This window comes from Glycine soja, chromosome 4 (genome assembly GCF_004193775.1).
Source record: "Glycine soja cultivar W05 chromosome 4, ASM419377v2, whole genome shotgun sequence".
Taxonomy (NCBI): Eukaryota; Viridiplantae; Streptophyta; class Magnoliopsida; order Fabales; family Fabaceae; genus Glycine; species Glycine soja.
Window position 1 is genome coordinate 12,245,045 of NC_041005.1, and position 6,445 is coordinate 12,251,489.

A 6,445-nucleotide genomic window follows, 5' to 3' on the forward strand; every position below is an offset into this window, starting at 1 on the left:
GGAATTTGAAGAGACATGCATGTCTTTCACCACAAAATTAAGTAAATAAGAAGGTTTAAATATGTTAGTGTTTTTTTATTTTTGGTTCCTGTCAGTTAATTTTTCTAATTTTAATTTAGTTTTTTAAGTTAGTAGTTTTTTAATTTTAGTTCAAGTTTTTTTGTTTATTTTTAATTCTAGTTTGTCCTTATGTTTCTTTAAGATTCTAATTTTTTTTATTTATATTCTTCATAAGTTTTCACTTAATAAAAATCAAAAATCAAAATTGAGAAAACATAAATTTACATGACTTAAAAATAAATAAAAATATCTTAGAGGAATCAGAATAAAAAAACATATTTAAAAATGAATGAAGTTTTTTTTTTTTTATAGGGATTGAAATATATGAACTTAGCATGACCAAAAAATGTTTAAGCCAAATCTGAAATTGAGTATCTTTTAACCCCGGATCTGTCTAAGGTGGGACCACCTTTCCATGTTTCTCACCATGGAAAAGTATTTTATAGCCATAGATCTTTTTCTTTTTTAATCTATGGATGGAATTTTTTGTTCTTTTTGAGTTGGGATTTTTCTCAGACTGGTAAAAAGGGGGCTCAAGTTTGGATTTGAGGATCCCACATCTATATTCATTTGGCTACATCTATTTTTACAATTTATTAGAGTTAAAATTTTATAAGTATATTTTATTTTTTTATAACTACTAAAAATATAAAAAATTTATTCTATTAAGAAAATAATTTAAATTATAATAATTAAATAACAAATTATCATCTAACATGTCAATCGTAAGATTATTTTAATTTAACCAGAAATTTTGAGTCAAGAAAAAGAATTTTATGCCTATAGTAGTCTTACCTAATATGAGTACAATTGTCTCCTACAAAGAATGTTTGTTATCACTATGAAGTAACAAACTTAAAATCATGAATTTAACTTCAAATATTATTTAATTCTTAATATTTTATATTCTTTGTTATTTAGTAATTTTTATATATTGTTTGAATTAAAATATAATTAATGACTTAACATGTAAATGTTTAAAATATATTATTTAAAATGTATAAATAAATTAAAATTGTAAAAAAGTGGCAGGTTCTCCATGATTTCCTCGAAAACAATAAAACTTCACGAGGATGAGGTTGGGTTTAAAAAATTTTCCCCTTTAAAACTAGAACTTGAATTCATCTATTTGTCTTTTGCGATCCTAGGGATGGGGAAAGTGAGGATTATTCTTGTGCACCATTCAATTTTCTTTGACACCCAGCATTTTTATCCTTTTTTCTCTTTTTTTTTGTTCCTTCCTTTTTCCTTTTCTTATTACAACATTCACTTGTGTTGGTTGTTGGCTGAGTTCCTCCTTCTGTTGTGGTTGATTTCGTCGAGGTTCATTGTCACGATTGTGGGTTGCATGCTGCATTGAGTTTGTGGCTGTCATCGTGGTGGATGTTGCAATGGAAATGATGGAAGAAAATAGTTTTTTACATCTACGAATGATCCGTATGTGTCATATAGATTGATCAATCTATATGAACCTTACGAATTGTCAATCCGTATAAGTTAAAAAAATTAATGTATTTTTAATATAAATTTAGTTCTATTTATTAATATATTTATTTAAATATTATTACATTAAATAGTTTATTCAAGTGTATAAAATATGAAATTTTAGATATAAATTATTATATATATGCTTATCAATTTCAATGTAATATATTAGTATATGTAGTAAAAAAATAATAAAATTGTGTCATAGTATATGTTAAAAAAACATATTTATTGATATATCTACATAAATGTTTTTGTCTAGTGTAGAAGATTTTAAAATAAAATTCAACATTGAATTAATTAAAAGTAATAACAATTCATATATTTTATTAAGAGATAAATTATTATTATATGTATATAGAGGTATGGATTATTATATGTCAATTTGTATAGGATGTAAGTATGAAATTTTATTAGCTGTCGTTAGTTTGTCATTGAATTTTTTTTAATGTTTTGTTAAGATGGATGAAGATCAGTGGATATATGAGAGCATTATATCTGAAGAAACTAATATGAATGAATACAATGAAAAGGAACTAGGTGTGTTTAAAAATATTGATTGTTCCCACTTTCCGAATATCTCTTCCCTCTCTTCGAGATCGAACATCGATTGCAACAATTCGATAAACGGCTCATTGGGATAGAGATAGATAAATAATGTACCCCCCTAGAAACTTCAATACTTCTCAGGTATTATATGATTTTGTATCTGGTTAAAGTAAGTAAATGACTGTCCTAAGAAGACTAAACATGTATTATCCCTTTTGTAGGAGTCTGCTACTTGTGAGGTCGTATTACAATAGGCTCGTGCTGTTGGGTATAATATTGATTTCGTGATTGTGATAATGAGGTCAGATACATCAACTACAACGAGAATAAAGATCTCATTTGTTTTTATTTGTTGTGAGAAAAGTGAAAAATATAGAACATACAAGAAAGATTTAGTACAAACGGTGACTAGTACTAGAAAATGTTAATTAGAACTATATTTGTAATAATATTTATACAAATATAGTCCTCGTTAACATTTTTCTTATACAATATTACCTATTTTTATTATTTAACTAAAATTTCAAAAAGTTACATTATAAAAATTTTCACATTTTCTTATTTAATTATTTTATATGTAACTATTTTAAATATATAAAAGTATTAAAATAGTTATTTATATAATAATTAAAATATATAAAACTATACGGATTGCGAATCCGTATAGGTTTAATACAATAAAAAAAAGAGGGTGATAACGGAACTCACAACGACAATAGCGGGACAATGGCAGACACGACGACGGTCACAAACGAATTGATGAAGATGAATCACGGATTGATGAAGATCAAACACGGATTGAAGAAAAGAGGATGAGAGAATTTCAGAGGGTGAAACTGAAAGAAGAAAATGGTGTGAGCGTGAATGGTGTGAGAGGATAGACAAATTAAGAATCTGTATTTCACATTTTAAATGAGAGACAAATTTGGTTTTTCACTCCATATGTTGAATGTAAAAGAAATTGACTTGGTGTAGGAAGAAACTCTCGAGAAGTGATACCAACTCTTAGACCTACCTTGTTGCCATGCCTACAGGCAATGCCATCCCGTTGGTTATAAATGTTTATGTTTGTAATAGAATTTACCTAAAACATGAGGAAGTCCTCACTGCTTCTAAAGGGATGTGTATAAGGTGGTACATGAAGTGAAACAAAATACTGGGTAAAACCACATACTAATCGTGTGTTGATTAATGTTAATTATGCACGTTTTTTTTATATATTATTTTTCACATTTTTGACACATAAGCTACACATGATTGCTTCAAAATGGTGTGCGTTAGGTAGGTTTTGATGAGAAATCAAAAAAACATACTAAGGATGTGAACAGATTATTTTTGTTGAAAAGATGAACCTGCTTTGTCCTTAAACGAGGATATATTAAGGTAAGGGGACCCGTTTTCTTGTTTGTGCTTTGTATAAAAACTAGTCGGTAACCCGTGCATACGCACGAGTCTTTGGCTAAATGATTTTCGATGGAAGAATAAAAAGAAAGATATTGTAAAAAGATAAAAGGAGTAACATTCATATTAAATAGTTCTAAATAGTAGAGTTGATCAATTGTCAAATTGTTTGAAGATAAATATAAAGACGTCGGAAACAAACATAACTAACATTGTTTTGAAAAATAACACAATAGGTTTTCCTAGTCTATATCACTGTCATCCCAATCAATTACACATCTGATGACAACTTCCCAGATTTTTTTCAGCACGCCTATAGTAGAATGAGAGTTCGTCTGCATGGCTAAAATCACCTTCTTGGAGGAATTTATACCAAGGCTGAGTGATATACTTATCAGCAATTCCCTTGTCAAGCACAACTACATTCCATTGCAGTGGAGGTCCGAATCTTCTGAGAATTGTCATGTGATCATCACAGTGGATTCGACATTGTGTGAGAGAGGGTGAAAGTTGTTGTAGGAAAAAAAAAGTTAGGCATTAAAATTAATATTTGTATAGAAGATATAAATGGATATGAATATTTTACCAGTGGATATGGTGCCCCTAGCATTGATTGGGTGATTTCATATGTCCAGATATGTTTCCTTGTTGCGCGGCGGCTTTTGCATGTCTGCTGGTGTAATGGTGGAGTGAAGTGGAGGTCAAATTTTGAGTGGTGGTCACAGGCTAGGAAATTTATGATCACTGATTCATAAATCTGCAATTCTGTCCTCATTCTTGTTAGGCCATCAGCAAAGTAAAGTTTGCCCTTGTGTTGCCTGGCTTGAATTTCGTAGGTTGCCCCATCATACTTAAATTCAACAATTTCTGGATAATTTGGTAGCCATTGGCGCTGATAGAAACCTGGTATTTCTATGGCATCCTGCAAGGGGAAAAAAGTATTTAAAAAAGGAAAAACAATATCAAAAGCAGCAAAGGATAAAGTATGGAAAGGAAGCATTTGATTTAACCTTGTCATAATGGAACGCAGCTTTAAATTGCAATATTAATGGTTGTCTGATAGCAGGGAATCTCAACTGCAGTGCAATGAAAAAAAGTGGACTTAGCATTTAAAAAACATGTATATTGACCAATTTAATTGTCTGCAAGTCTAAATTGGGGTGTTACTGCAATGTAGTAGTAATTGGATTTAAGAGTTGTAAATTAGGATAATCAAAATAACATAAGAGAAGATGCATATAATATAACACGTAAGAAATTGGATGCAAGACATGAAAATAAGCAATACAGAACATGTATAATTCATGCAGAGTAACGAAAGTCAAAGATCAACCCATGGGTGAAGAAAATAAAGCAGAGATAAGAAAATGCACCAAAAGCAAATACAACAGCAACAAAAGTTCTTAATTAGAGATCATATGATCGAACAGATAAGAAAATGCACTTCATAATTCGAATTAAAGGCCAAAAGCAAGAAAGTTTGAAAGGGCAGAATCAGCATTATAAAAAGAATATAACAGATGATGTATATCAGAGATGATATGATCGAACAAATAAGAAAATACACTTCATAACCCCAATTAAAGACCAAAAGCAACAAAGTTTGAAAGGGCAGAGTTAGCATTATAAAAACAATGTAACAGATGATGTATATAACCGAACAACTCAAAATCTTAATACGATACTTGGAAATAATGGTAATAGAATGCTACAAAATTTAATAGGCACTTAAAAAGGTTTAACGTAATCTTCTTTCTGTTTTGTTTAGGCTGGGGCATAATCGAACAGCATATGGATAGGCTGTTTTTTCCTACATGCATGATTCAAATGTTATTCTAGATGACATGCTACCTAGGGTCCATTGACAGTGACAATATAGTAGCATCATTTAAAATTATTGGATAATTTTCACCACTCATTAGCAATGAAGAAAACTAAATTAATATTTAAATTTCTTACTATCTATTTAACAATAGAATATCAGAACCACTGGAATAGGTTTTTGAATTAGTATTAACAAAATGTCCAAACAGAACATGCATTGCCATAAAAGCTCAACATGAATGCAAAAAGTGTGAGGGGCAAAAGTATGGATTTAAGCATTACTAATATCTAAAGAGTAAGGTAGATGATAACGTAGTATGCAAGAAACCTAAGACAATGCGTTCATATAAATTAAGTAGAAGCAGGGAAAATTGAATTAGGGCTTTGGCACACGAAAGAAAGTTGAGTGAGACAATGATGGATTCAAAGGTAGAATTGTTCAATATGTCTGTCCTAAATTACAATTGGAAAAGTCACAAATACAGATGGTAAGATGTTGAATTTTGGTTTGGGATATCGATGAAAAATCTAAGCAAAGGCAAGGAAAAAATCACGAAATCAATGAACATGCAGTGAGGTATTGGGTTTAGGCTTACCTTGCTTGAGGCAGTCGATGAAGCGGAAGTCATGGTGCTAGTCACTTTGAGAGAATGATTTGGTTAGAGTTGAAGTGAAGGTGGTAGAAAAAGGAACGGTGGTTTGATGATGAGGTAGTGGGTGATGGAAGGGTCATTGCTTTTGGGGGGGGGGGTGTAAGTGGCGGCAAGTTAAGTGGTTTGCGAACTATGGAGCATTGAATGTTACGTTCAAAGATTGGACGTGAATTGGCAGAATGATGAGTATGAAGGACTGTGGTGGTGGAGGCAGGTGAAGAGGTATTTTTATTGCTGAATATAACAAAGAGGAAGTTAAATTTTTTTATTGTTATAAATACAATTTGCATTATCAGATGAATGACCTGTCTAATGCTGAAAGCGGTAATGATTTGGCATAGATAATATTTTCCAAGGGCAATTGATTATCTAACAAAAGAGAAATGGTTCTACTAAAAGAATAATAATAAGTGTATTATCCTAGGAAAATAGCCAGAATAATATATAGAATTCATTTGCTGAATGGTAGTATT